The sequence below is a fragment of the Euprymna scolopes genome, chromosome 17 (genome assembly GCF_053919585.1).
Source record: "Euprymna scolopes isolate OS-2025 chromosome 17, ASM5391958v1, whole genome shotgun sequence".
Taxonomy (NCBI): Eukaryota; Metazoa; Mollusca; class Cephalopoda; order Sepiida; family Sepiolidae; genus Euprymna; species Euprymna scolopes.
In genome coordinates, this window is record NC_136498.1 from 122562197 (window position 1) to 122576858 (window position 14662).

The window sequence follows — 14662 nt, forward strand, 5'->3', positions numbered from 1 at the left end:
TTTTTTTTTACGTCAGATTCTATTGAACCCATAGTTGGGACCCCAACAGGTACTATCACTCCGGGTCAGAGTGCACCTGGGAGCAATGGCAATTAAAGGGCGGCTCCACACTCCCCAAAGCCCGCAAGGTGGGGCCTCACCATCGGATATAGTTTTAGGTCATATCTAGGACCTCCGGGCAAGGGAGATAACTGTTTAAGGGACAAAACTTAGAGGCATATAACAGTAACACTTCAAATGTCACAAACTTTGGCTCAGATAAAAATGGATTTTAGTCAATAACCAATGAAATTGGGCAAATAGAATTTGCATAATCAATAATAGCAGCAGCAAAATATCTTATTGAATTTATGTATGTTGATACGGTTGGGGAACAAAGGAGCAGGGAGAGAATTCCAAAGGCATGTGGTCAATATATTTCTACCCATCATCTAACTATGTTGATTCAATCACTCTAATATATTTCTTTACTGTCTTTGTTTTCTCAGCGTGACCATCTAATTTATATATGTGTGCGTTTATACACACCACAAACACATATGTAAATTAGATGGCAAGATAATGTTTCTCTTTATTTCTATATATTTGGCCTTCGGGACCAGATCAAAGTGTAGTATCTGTTCTTCAGATGCTGCACTTCAATTTCTTGTTCTCTGTCAGTGGAGGAGAAATCCTTCACGACCGAGACAATTTTAATTTTTTGTTCCTTTTCTCCACGTTAAAAAACGACCCTGGTGTCTAACTCTGTCCCGTGGGGAGGCATCGTAAATAGGGATAAGGCATAAAGTCATTTGATGTAAGGAGCCAAAAAAAAAAAACATACTACTTCAAGGTCAAAACTGATAACTATTAGATGGTGTAGATTGTGACGTAGAAATGATAATATAGAAGTTGAGAGACTTGTATAACTAAAAATAATATCTCAAGATTTGTCACAGTCTATCAAGTTTTTAATGAAACCAAACTGGAATAAATGATAGTAGCGGCAGGTCACGTGTACATCTAGCTTCTTTATAAACAGCTTGGACCAAAATATTTGTACTCGGTTGAACTCTTTGTTAGATCTGAATCTTAAAACTGTGTTGAGCTTCATCATCCTGCACTTATGAAACGCACCCTTTGGCTGCTGGGGTTTTAATAAGATACCCCCCTCCCCTCCCCCACCGTTAAATGTATGCATGTTAAGACATCAGATGAGGATCCCCAACTCCTCAATTGGCTTCCCACAGTGCTGATCTACCTTCCTGCCTCTCAGTGTTTTTCCATAAGTAAACAAGATAACACAATGTTGCCCTCAAGCTCACTTTTTAGAGCGAGTAAATGCATTTTATTTGGTCCCGCTTGACTTTTTTTTTTTTTTTTTTTTTTATTATTCTGCAACCCATTCCATTAATCAAAAAAAAAAAAAAAAAAAAAAAAATTATATATATATATATATATATATATATATATATATAGAACGAAAGGTCTTTAAGAATGGAAACGATAAAACATTATCTGACCTAAGAAAGGTAATCTTACATTTTTAATGTTATAATCAATAAATAAATGGATCAGCTGTAGTTGAGGGCGACTCAAAAGCGCTACTACACAGATGTAGGGGAGAGCATCACTTTTTTTTTTTTTTTTTTTTTTTTTACTTGGGTTACTCAACTTGGCAGTATAAGGTGAAGATCAAAGCCGAGTGTTTAACATTTTATTTATATATATTTTTTTAGTTATTGGCATGACTTGACTGAAGACTGAACCCCTATTTCACAATATATCAACGAACACTATAATCTATCTACTAGTAGGTTGTCCAGCATTGACCAGTTGTAAAATACCCATAAATATTATATTTTAAGTCATACAGAAACTGAAACGTGCATGTGAGTATTGTTTTTTTGTTTTGTTTTCTTTTTCTAAAAAGTTCACTTCTTGGAAGTACAAAAAAAAAAAAAAAAAAAAAAAAAAAAATCCTCAAGCTGAAACCAAAACCTAAAGACACTGAGTCAAGTACGATAACCATTAAGCCAGCATGACATGATCTTTGAAAAGTGTTTTCAAACCTACTTATTCTTAACATAATGAATCTGTCATGTGAACCATTCAGGCATGCGCATTCGTGATACAGTTAGCAAACAGATAAAGATCTAAGCACCCTCCCCCCCCCCACATACCCATTTTTCAATTTTCATCTTTTAGCAGCTCGTTTTTCCAGATGAAAACCGATTAAAAAGATTTCCACATATCCTATATATTAAATTCCAAGTTTGTAGGTCAAAAATCCGTTGAGTACATAGGTTCATAATTGTCCTCTCTCTCACACACACACGTTCTTATAGATATATAGATTATATAAAAGGAATGTTGTGTATGTGTGTGAGTGAGTTCCCTATCGTCTCCTAAATGGCTGGGCCGATTTTTATAAAATTGCACACAAAGGTACTTCATGTATCTGGCCGTGTAATAACAATAGGTTTTCTATTGAAATGTTTTCGATAAATATTGATAAATTGATAATCAAAAAATCCAATGAAAGAAGAAACAGGCTATTTTGATAAGTTAATCTTCTCTCATATAACTTTCACCTGTCTGTTAAAATGTTTGTATGTATGTATGTATGTATGTCTGCCTAAAACTTTAGAAAGAGGCGACGGCTTTTCATGAGATCAGTAGCATTTTGAAGCTCAACCTCTCAGATGATAAATGTTGCAAAATTGGTCAAAAACATTAATTCCTTCACCTTCAACTGGGCAGTTTTCTACAAGGAGGGGTCGATTTTTTTGCAAGTTATTGTATCAGTTGGATTGACGTTGCCTAATTTTAACATCCCGAACTTCCGGTCACGTCATGGAGTAGTGGTAAGACGTTTTTCACTTTCTTTTCCACCTTTGCGTCACGGGTTCAAGCCTGCCTGCTGCCTACTACCACTTTTTTTTTTTTTGCTCAACACACACTTCCAAACACTCGAGCAACGCCGAGCACCCAAGCTAGTATCTTATACAGCCTAACACAAGTGCATTTAAGAAGCTTTATTGCTACTAGCAGAAAGGCCCTGCATATAAATCAACACTAGCTTCTTTGATATGACAAGCTCGTTTGAAATGAATGCTTTCGTTTAAAGAACAATTGAACCATGGTAATTGGCATTTTTCATTTATAACTTAAACTAGCCTGGGTGCCCGGTGTTGCCCAGGTGTTTGCGGAGTAAAAAAAGAAAAAAAAAAAAGTGGTAGTAGGCAGGCAGGCTCGAACTATTACTGCGAAGGAGGAAAATAATGTGTGGGGGGGGGGAAACGTGACGTCTTTGCTGTTGTGCCCATTCACCAAACCGCAAGTGACAAATATTTAAATTAAAGCTAGGCAATAAAAAAGAAGCGATGGCTTTTGAAAATATCGGTGAAAAAATGAAAAAAAGCGACCCCCTACCTGTAAAAAAAGTGCCCAGTTGAGGGGAAAGGAATTAATGTTTTTTTAGACAATTTTTCGATATTTGTTGTCTGAAGAGTCGAGCTTCAAAACGATACTGATCTCGTGAAAATCCATCACCTCTGTCGAAAGTTTTAGGCAGACATACAAACATACATACATACATTTAAACAGACAGGTGAGGTTTATATAATTGATTAAAACCATTATATAAAAATAATTTTATAAAATCAACAATAGGTTCTCTACAGTGCAATGTAGATTACAATATATTGTGAACTAAGTCACTGTGAGAAGCATGTGAAGCTTTTCCAGGTGCACTGCAATGCGTCCCCAGTTAGCGCAGGCAATCAATCGATTTGATTGAAAAATGGGAGATTTCACCCATTTCGATGACAATAAAAATATGAGAGTGAAACATTTGATCATGCAATCCCAGGCAACGTTGGGTCACCCTGCTAGTATATAGATAGATTATATTTCCATTTCAAACAAGAATAGAAAAATTGTTCACTCTACAATCATTAAACTGTTCTGATATGTCAATCCTGGGCAGCGTCGGATCTCCCTGCTAGTGCTAAGTATTAAATTAAAATCGACAATTTAACTTTGCATTTGCCAATTTTTGTTCGTAACTGTTCAACATTGACAATTCTGCTAAGGAGTCCTGAAATAGCTGTGCAGTCAACTACATGATCCGCACCGTATGCTACAAGTAGAATAAATGAAAGTGTTGGCAGGCTATGTAATTTTAGTGCGAGTGTCGCTTGAGGCAACTGTTTGTTTTGCCCTTATTGAGGCAAACAAATATCTGCGCCAAGATGGCTTACTACAGTGGCAGGAGAATCATCGGAACTTAACTTTATCGCCATTGACTCTATATGTATTGATCCTTGCCCATCTAGGTGACTAGCCACCCTCCTCACCAGTTTGGGGATTTAGTTTCTTATGCACTTGATTCAGTCCATCGTCAATAATTTGGTTAACCTATGAGGACCTAAAGCATCAAAGATTAACAGAAGCAATAAAAAATAAAACTAGGCGGGTTTAACTGACCTTCCACCAAGGAGTAAGTTTCATGAGAGTATAAAATTCACGAGCGTATGTCTATCCCAATTAGGGGAGATGACAACGTTAGGTTTTTGCTCCTCTTGCAAGGTGGCTATGCATGGAGTGTGTAATTATCTCCATTGGAGCATCCGTAAAGAGTTGAATATTTAAGACCTAGCAATGTATTTGGGGGGGGGGGCAACTGGAGTTTTCCCTGGAAAATCTGTTCTGCTACTTTTTTTTTTTTTTTTACTCATATCATGTTTAATGTTTGTGCAAAATTTCAAAAAATTCCAAGGCGTAGTTATTGAGAAAAGTGTGGACAGACGAACGGACAAGGGTGAATTTACAGGTCCACCTTCCTTTTGTTGGGGAGAACAATAAATATACAGAAAAATCTTTTATGTACGTTGATGGTAGAATGAAAATGTCATATTCCAAAAATCATGTGGGTTTTGCTAGTAACTTCTCTATTTGGCTAGTAAACGAAAATATTTAGTTATCAAAGGTCAACTGAAGATAAATTTATCCGTAGAACTCTTGGTATAGAAAGAAGCTCAGTCGAGCATGTGTCATGAAAATATTAATAGAGCAGAGATAGTTTTGTAACATCTCTTCTGTGAGGAAGTAGGCAAGCAAAAACGTCCTTGCCCACTAGATTTCAAAGACTGTTTTGTACCTTATCAATAGTAAGAAAGAGTACCCATAGCAGCTCCTCCCCAAATATGGCAACAATACTCAGTCTACAGATGTATTTGACTCTTAAAATAGAGGATTCCATTGGCAGTGAGGTACTTTCTGGAGCAGTAGAATGATCCAACCATTTCTCCAGCCACTTTGTCAACGAATCTGATATAAGTCTTCTGTTTCATGTCAGGAGTGAGGGTCAGTCCCAGAAGCTTGTCGTAGCAGTGTGTTTTCCTCAAGATAAGAGCCATTCATTTTAATTGGGAGCCAAGTGAGGGATCAGAGCACTGGTGGTGAAAAAAGAAAGAAGCTTGGTTTGGGATGCATTAAATAAAATAGTTTGTGAAGCTTCGAAATTTGAAAACAATTTGGAAGCATTTAAACTGTTGAGTAGAAGGAAATCATTTAAACGGGCTTTTTTTAGTGAATCGTTATATAATAATAGTTTTGGAAGCTTTTGCGTCTAATCATTTTATAAGTAGAGATTAAAACATTACCTTCACAATTTTTTTAGACGTTGTTAAAAATAATATCAAAGTGAACGAATATGTTTTGGGGCGTCTCTAGAAATTCCAATATGACAGGGTTGGTGCTAGAAACTGGGGGAAGGCTATCTATTACATGTCAATTTTAAAGTTTATAAATTATTAACTTTTAAAGTTTACTTTAGGATTAATTGCTGACTTATCTTAACAGAATTTTTTTTTTTTATGAAGATCCTAATATGAAACTTGAAAAACGTCCCCCAAAAACTGAATTTTCTGAGAAAAAAAACAAAAAAAAAACATACGCAGTAATGAATGATAGATGATCTATTTACCATTTTATAGCTTGTTTGATGGATTTTTTTTTTTTTTTTTTTTTTACTGTTAGTTTTACGTTAGAGCTATAATTTTTCCATAAATTGTTGACAAATGAAACAATCTTAAGTCGACCTGTAGACGTTCAGCATCTTTTTGGATTCATCTCTCACACACACACACTTTTCCAATACACTTCACCCAAGCTAAATAAATACATTTGCAGATTATGACCAAATTGTCGTAAAATCATTTTGGTGGCCTTAAAAAAAAAAAAAAAAAAAAAAAAGCAACCCAATACTAAAGATATGATTTCCTAATTATTTATATCACAGTTGTCTTTCCTTTGTGCATAGTCAACTTGATAAGTTGAATGTTTCCTTGTTGTGAATGTAAGGACGCTTTTCTTTTTTTCTTTTTTTTTTTTTTTTAAATAAGAACGAACATTTAATTGCAGTTAAAACCAATGGTATCTACTTAATTATGTCAAAATTAGTAAGATATCCAAAAATTACGAAAAACGATAAAGTAGAAAATTAATTATTAATGAAAATAGTTTTCAAAACAATTCCAAGTTATGCTTAAATAATAAACAGAATAGGTCTTATTATGTTTGTCTTGTTACATTCGCCCCAAAATGGTTGCGTCTCCGTGGATCGTGAAAGTAGATGTTTTATGCAATAATATTTAACTATTTGTGACATGACAATGAAGTCATTAGTTTTTAATGGAATTCATTTTTGCGACTTTATTTTGTTCTAGTTTCAAAGCATGGGATGTAGCTGTATTTTAGGACACAATGCATATTTCTTTTATGAATTTAAGGTTTTCCGTGATATTTTTAATGTGTTGTAACAATTTTGAAATAATATTTATATTTAAAAAAAAAAAAAAAAAAAAAAAAGAAGCCAACTCTAAAATATTAGGTTTAGAAAAACAAAACAGAAAAAAACTGAAACACTTTAGCGACATCAGATAAATTCCTTTGCATATGGATGAATCCATTATTCCAAATACTGAGTCATGTGATAATAGTCGTTCGTATAATCGTAGAGCGAAAAATCAATGGTAAACAGCTATTATAATAACACAAAATTATTTGCAATGATTATCAAGAGATGAAGAGTCCTGGAAATCTGGTGTGATTTGTTGTCAATCAGATTCCAGGGAATACCATTTTTTATTGTCAATAAACAATCAATGCTAATGACTCGTGAGTAAATAATAATTAGTCATGCCAGAGAACTGAAAGGTTTATGGAAAAATTACTGTTGTACCAATAATTGTATGAGCACTAGGATCAGCTGCGAAAATCCTGGAAAACAGACTAGGAGAAATTAGAATCAAAGGAAGCATTGACATTATGCAACACACGGCACTGATGGAATCGGGAGATATTAAGGAAACTCCTTGAGTGCAGAAACCAACCCACATAACCAACGACCCACTACAGGTAAGTTAAAATAAAAACCAAATGAAAGGATGAAAACGATATTAGATGATTCTAAGGGAACTGAAACTGTCAAATACCCATAATTTGATGTGTCCCACCCAATCCTACCCTAGAAAAAAGATACTTGCCAGCATCAGCCTAACGGGTACCTCACAAAAGTTTATGAAAGGTCAAGGAGGAAGGGAATTCGAATGGAGAGAATACCAACCAGACCTTCACTGGAAATGGTAGAAAATTGAAACCTTGGAGAAGCTTACTGTCACGCAAATTTCATAGGCTATCAGTGAGAAACGGATGGGAAACGGCTGTTTCAATAATGCAAAATGATGTGCGACTTGTGTAAAGAGGCAGAGAGTGCTGGAAATCTGGAAAGACTTGTCACTCAGATTCCAGGAACACCACTTGTTATTGTCTGTAAGTAATTACTGATACTGACTTTTAGTTAAAACTTCTGAGTAACAAAATAGTTGTAAATGATATTGATAACGAGGTTTACAGTTTTACTAAAAATGTACGACTAAAAATTATGTACGACTAATTGCCGCTGTTGCTGATTAAAGCTACTTCAACACAGGCGATTGACTTGGTCCGTCAGCGTAAAATGATCTTGTAACAAACAATAAAACGAATTTACACAGAAGTTTCGAGAGGTTATTTTTGGCAAATATCTTTTTAAGTCCATACCTATAAAGATATTTCTTAAAAGAAAACTCATGATTTTTATTAAATATTCCCTCTTACACGGGCGATCAAATGAGTCCGTTAGCGCAAAAATTGTTATTAAAATAGACAAACGGTTTGGGTTCGTATTACTGTACACATAGATTCGAAAAAGTTGTCAAAAAGCAAATACATAGCAAATAAATGTTACCAAAGGCAAGATAAATTACTTTTCTACCTAAATGGCTAATTTTTTTAGTGTTTTTATTTAATGCAACATGTTTATTCAGCTCGAAAAACATACAGTGTTTACTGATGTATTGGAAAGTTAACAATGTCGAACGACTCTTTTTCACACGGTAAGTTTGGGAAAAGGAGTTAAAAATAAAAACTAGACAAAATACTGTTAGAAACCCCCCCCTCTATATATGTTACCCTGACATGGGCTGACATATATTCGATGGGTTTTTAACAGTATTTTGTCTAGTTTTTATTTTTAACTCCTTTTCCCAAACTTACCGTGTGAAAGAGAGAATCGTCTGACATTAACTTTCCAATACATCAATAAACACTGTATGTTTTTTGAGCTGAATAAACATGTTACATTAAATAAAAACACTAAAAGGTCTCTAGTTAGGTAGAAAAGTAACTTATCTTGCCTTTGGTAACATTTATTTGTTATATATTTGTTTTTTGACAACTTTTTCGAATTCATACAGTGTTTATCGATGTAATGGAAAATTCAAAATAGCGCCCGATTTTCTTTAACACGGTAAGTTCAGGAAAAGGTCCTATAAATAATAAACTAGACAAAATACTGTTAGAAATTCGCTCAATATGTTACCGTGACATAGGTTGACATATATTCGGTGTTTTTTTTTTTTAATAGTATTTTGTCTAGTTTATTATTTATAACACCTTTTCCCAAACTTACCGTGTTAAAGAGAGAGAGTCGGGCACCATTTTGAATTTTCCAATACATCGGTAAACACTGCATGTTTTTCGAGCTGAATAAACATGTTACATTGAATAAAAGCACAAAAAATATATCCAGTTTGGTAGAAAAGTAACTTATCTTGCCTTTGATAACATTTATTTGTTATATATTTGTTTTTTGACAACTTTTTCGAATCTATGTGTACAGTAATACAAACCCCAAAAATCATTTATTTTTTCCAATACAGTGTGTCAAAGAATTGTTTCAATCTTTTAGGATTGAATTAGACGTACATAAAACCATGTTTAATTTTTAGTCGTGCATAATTAGTAAAATCAAGGCACGACTAATCTAAAAAAAAAAAAAAAAAAAAAAAAAAATGAATAAAATAAATGAACTTGTTACAGTTTTTTTTTTTTTTTTTTATTTTTTTTTTACAAATATTTTTAACAAAAAAGAAAAAAAACGGCACAGAGATTTGGAAAAAAAAAATAATTGTTTCAGCTTTAAAGTTCATTATGTAAATAAATACTTATGTATCTATTTACTTTATATCTTAAGACAGAATATTAAAAAAAAAAATTTTTTTTAATACTATTTATCTGAATCTAAAAATATATTTGCCAAAAAATGACCTCCCGACTGAAATTTGTGAGTAAATTCATTTTATTGTTTATTTCAATAATACCACAACAGGTTTTTACATTATTTTGCGCTGACAAACCTAGTAGTTCATTCGTGTCGAAGTTGCTTTAATAGCAAATCGGCAGCAGGAGCAAATAATCGTACATTATTTAGTTGTATATTTTTTAGGTACGGGCAAAAATGAACGGGCAAAAATAGGGGGACCTAGTTTTGAAAGCCGATTTATCAATTTTTTTGTAGGTTTCCGACTACTTTTTGATTGTATTTAAAAGATTAGAGACTAAATTTAATTTTCTAAAGGAAAAAATATTTGTACACGTGAAAAAAAAAAAAAAAGTTATGAAAAATGTTTTCATGGCGAGCTAACCAATTCAGCTAAATTTTGAAGTTAAATAAATTCATTGTAAAAATTCTTTAAAAAGATAAATATTAGTTTTCTGAGTCTATTTCAAAGATAATGAGTAAAGTAAATTCCTAAGATATTGAATTAAATTTAAAAAAAAAAAAAAAAACACCTTGTTTGTGCAAAAATAACTTTAAAATTTCAGCCAATCGAAACGCTGTTTCAAAATAAAGTCATTATAGTAAAAGGAGTGTCAGATTCCCCCCCCCAAATGTGCATCCATACATTCCTATTCTGAACGTTTGTATCAATTTTTATCATTTTTTAATTGAATTATTTTTTATATTCCTGTTTTTAAATTTTTTTTTTTTTTAATTATTGTTCGAGATTATATAAAAATTATGTTATACCGAAAGTTTCACATTCTTGCGAGCAAGGAAATTATTAAAATCTTGCATATAAAAATTATGCGAAATCTGTAAAAAGTAGAAATATTTTTGCTATTATAATTTTTGTGTGTGAAAATATTAAATAAACAATGCTTAATTCAATGGTAATATCGGTAGTTCGAGAAATTAATTTTTCTTTGAATTATATCGAATTCATTAAAACAGACTTTAGGGTCTTTTTGTTCCTGTAAAAATTATTTTATTTTTTTTATTGTTACAAATTACGATACTTTAGTCATATAAAAAAAATAATAAATTCTTGCGTTTTTTATTTTTTTATTTTTTTTATTTACTACTGAAAACCATAACTTTAGTAAAGGTATTTTTTGTTTAAAACAAAATAATACATTTTCACTCAGATTTAAATCAAAATAATTATTTCATTATATTCTGCGATCATTATTTGATAAATACTGAAAATTTCATTAAAATTGGTTAATTTCCTGATTTTTGGCGAATTTTTAAATAAAGGGATTAAGGTCAAAATGTTTATACATTTTGAGCACCGGCATTCATTTTGCCCGTACCTAACATTTTTTAGTAAAGCTCGTCATGTACGACTAAATTTCGGCAGAATTAAAATGTCCGATTGGCTCCTGCTGATTTAACCAACACGTCGTTTCTATATGACAAACAGCAGGTGCAGTCAGTTGTGCATTGATCTGGCATTTGGTCGTACGTTTTTAATAAATTCATGAGGATCACGAAGAAATTGTTACTGGTGCATATTGTAAACTAGACGTATCTCAGTGTTCGCTTGGCTTTGGTCAGAGCATGACGTTAACAGCCAGATTATGCTGAGCTACAGCTCGAATTTAGCCACAGCCACCGAGAGTAAGAGGAAGGCCTGTTCACTGAAAAATGTCTGCAGGCAATGTAGGTAAGATTTGTCAGACTGTCAGTACTATGTGAGGGCCATTTGAAAAAGAGCAATAAAACAATTTTAAAAAGGAACACAGTTCTATTAATACTTAAACTGAACTTTATTCAATATAAAATATAAATAATATCTATGTAAAATTAAGTAATTTTAAAGCAATATACAATTTAATAATGATAAGACTGAATTATGAATTTAGGGAACAAACAATTAAAGAACCATTAAACAAATATTTTTTGGTCTACGGAACAAGATCATAGTGTAGTATCTGTTTTAATGCTACATTTTACCTTTTCTGTCCTCAGTCAGTGGAGGAGAAATCTTCCATGACTGAGACAATTTTTATTTTTGTTCCTATCCAGAGTGCCCCTTATTTGGAAGCTGGATTTTGCCTACAAGATTATATGTTGAAATATTTAAATAACTTACTTTAAATACAGAAATTATATTTAAAGTTTTGGTTTTCTGTTCTTCTGTGTCCATTTTGTTCCCCCATGTTTTTCATCAAAATGTGTAGCATATTAATTGTCTCACAGGCCATCATCAGTGATTGCTCACTGGCAGTAACCTGTGGTGTTCCCTGGAGACCAAGTGACAACAAGTCTCCCCAGATTTCCAGTGTTCTCCACCTTTTGACCATTTGTGCAGATGATTGCATGTTATCGCAACAGCCGTTGTCACTGATTTCTCGTTGGCATCGGCCATTGGTGTTTCTTGGGGTTTGGGTGACAAAATGCCTCCCCAAGGTACCATATTTGAACTGCACACTTCCAGTGAAAATTTGGTTAGTACTCTCCCATCTCGGTCTTTCCATCCTCCCTGACCCTTCACAACTAGTTGGAGTGGTGCCAGTCGATGTCATCTACACCAGTTTATTATTATTATTATGATAAGGGTGCTTGTGCAGTGTATACACGTGTATTTTAAATATTATTTCCAAATTAAATTAAATTTTGGGTTTGTTTTACTGTACACATAGATTCGAAAAAGTTAAAAAAAAAAAAAAAAATAAAAAAAAATAAAAAATAAAAAATAATTATATATATATATATATATATATATATATATATCAAATAAATGTTATCAAATGTAAGATAACTTACTTTTCTACCTAACTGGATATGTTTTTAAGGGTTTGTATTATTATACACAGATTCGAAAAGGTGGTCAAAAATCAAATATATACCAAATAAATGTTATCAAAGACAAGATAAGTTACTCTTCTACCTATCTAGAAATATTTTTAGTGGTTTTACTCACTTTAAAACGTGTAATCGCTTCGAAAGTCATACAATGTTAATCGATATATTTTAAAAAGAAAAATGTCAGCATGCTCGCTATTGAACTCAGTAAGTTTGGGAAAATGAGTTCAAACAAACAAATTATACAAAATACTTTTAAAAAAAAAACACCGAATATATGTCCGCCTATATCACGGTAACATATATTGAGTGAGTTTCTAACAGTATTTTGTATAATTTTTTGTTTAAACTCGTTTTCCCAAACTTACTGTGTTCAACAACAAGCATACCGCCATTTGCATTTTTCAAATACATCAGTAAACACTATGTTTTTCGAGCCGAATAAACACTTTACATTAAATAAAAGCACCAAAAAATTATCCAGTTACGTAGAAAAGTAACTTATATTGCTTTTGATAACATTTGTTATATATTTGTTTTTTTGACAACTTTTTCGAATCTATGTGTATAGTAAAACAAACCCGTCGTGTAAATTATTTACAGTTAATATGTTATAAAAACAAAAACTTGAAGTTTTAAATATATTTCAAAGAAATTACGCCCGGTGCTAAAATACTGAAAATTCACCGATCGTAAAAAAGAAAAAAAAAAAACTGCCGTAAAAAATGCTAACTTTAAAATATTTGGAAATACTCAGTGAAAAGTTTTATTATTAAAAGAACGAACTGAAAAATATTATATAAAAATTGTTTGTTTTGCAGTAAAAAAAATAAAAATAAATAAAATGAAATATTCGACTTTCTCTGATAGAAATAAAAGTTCAAAAACTAGTTCACTTACTATATTTTGTTAGATTAAAATTCTCCCAATGTGTAATTATAATAATTATTAGCCAAATGGAGAATTGTTCTTTCTCTTTAGAACATACATAGACATTTGGTAACACAATCAGTAGCCATATTTGTTAATGTACATTAGCGTGACCATGTGGTTGAATACCGGAAACTTCTATACCTACAAGTTGATCAGGAAGTGACGTTAAGTTGTCATATTCATCGGCTTACTCTTTCGGTGGCGGTGGTTTAGCTGCTGTCTGATGTAACAGGCCGATTAGTCAATCACAACGCAGAGCATTGAATTACAATGAGTGGGCGCACTCGCCTAACAGACGACTTTTGTATCTTAGAAGAAAAAAAAGCATGGAAAGTACTAAAACCTTCTCTTCCAATTAAAAAAAAAAATCTTTTACAAAAAATATTTAAAATACTTGGAAAAGAAAAGAAAAAAACAATACAATTTTGGTTTCTAGTTTTCCTTGACAAAAAAAAAAAAAAAAAAAAAAAAAAAAAAAAAAAAAACTTTTAACTAAAAAAAAAAAAAAAATGACAAAATATATTTGGAACAAAAAAACGTACTTTTATGGTATTATTACCATACATTAACATGGGTACTAATTAGAGGTCACCATTTCGGTTGGCTCCCACTTCGGGGCGCCTCCGATAACAGGGAGAACTGGAGCGCTGAAATAGAAAGAAATACTGGTAAAAGAAGACATTGTCTTATAAAAATGAGGACGTGTAACGCGACTTTGTTATGAATTCATGAGGTTTCATATATCCAATATATATGTGTATTTTCCCGAAACTCGGGTTACAAAGAAAGACAGTGCATTTTGTAAAGTCTGTATTAATGTTCAATGCTCCTCTTGGCTACCTAACGGGAGCTGAGGAGTGAGGCGTGTGTTCTGTCTCTAGTCGCCGTGGAAGTAAGGATGTTTCCTTCACTCGAATGTCCCACGTAAACCGTTCTCGCTTTTCATTGGCTGGAACCTCTGATGACGTATAAGAAGAAAGGAAGGAAAAGAGAAAAGAGTAGGGAGAAAGAGAGAACCAAGGTGAGAATACAGCCTAGTCTCGTAGTAGTAGCAGCTCGCTACATCTGTAAACCTTTTTTTTTTTTTAAACATTTCCATAAAATTATTTGACCCTCCCCTCAAAAAAATTTTTTTTGCTCCTAACCTTTTCCTGGCAGTTATTATTATTATTATTATTATTGATGATGATGATGAAATACCAAATTACGATAGGTCGTTATTTTTGTTTGTTTTCTACATTTTACATTTATTCATTTTGCTATTTTCTT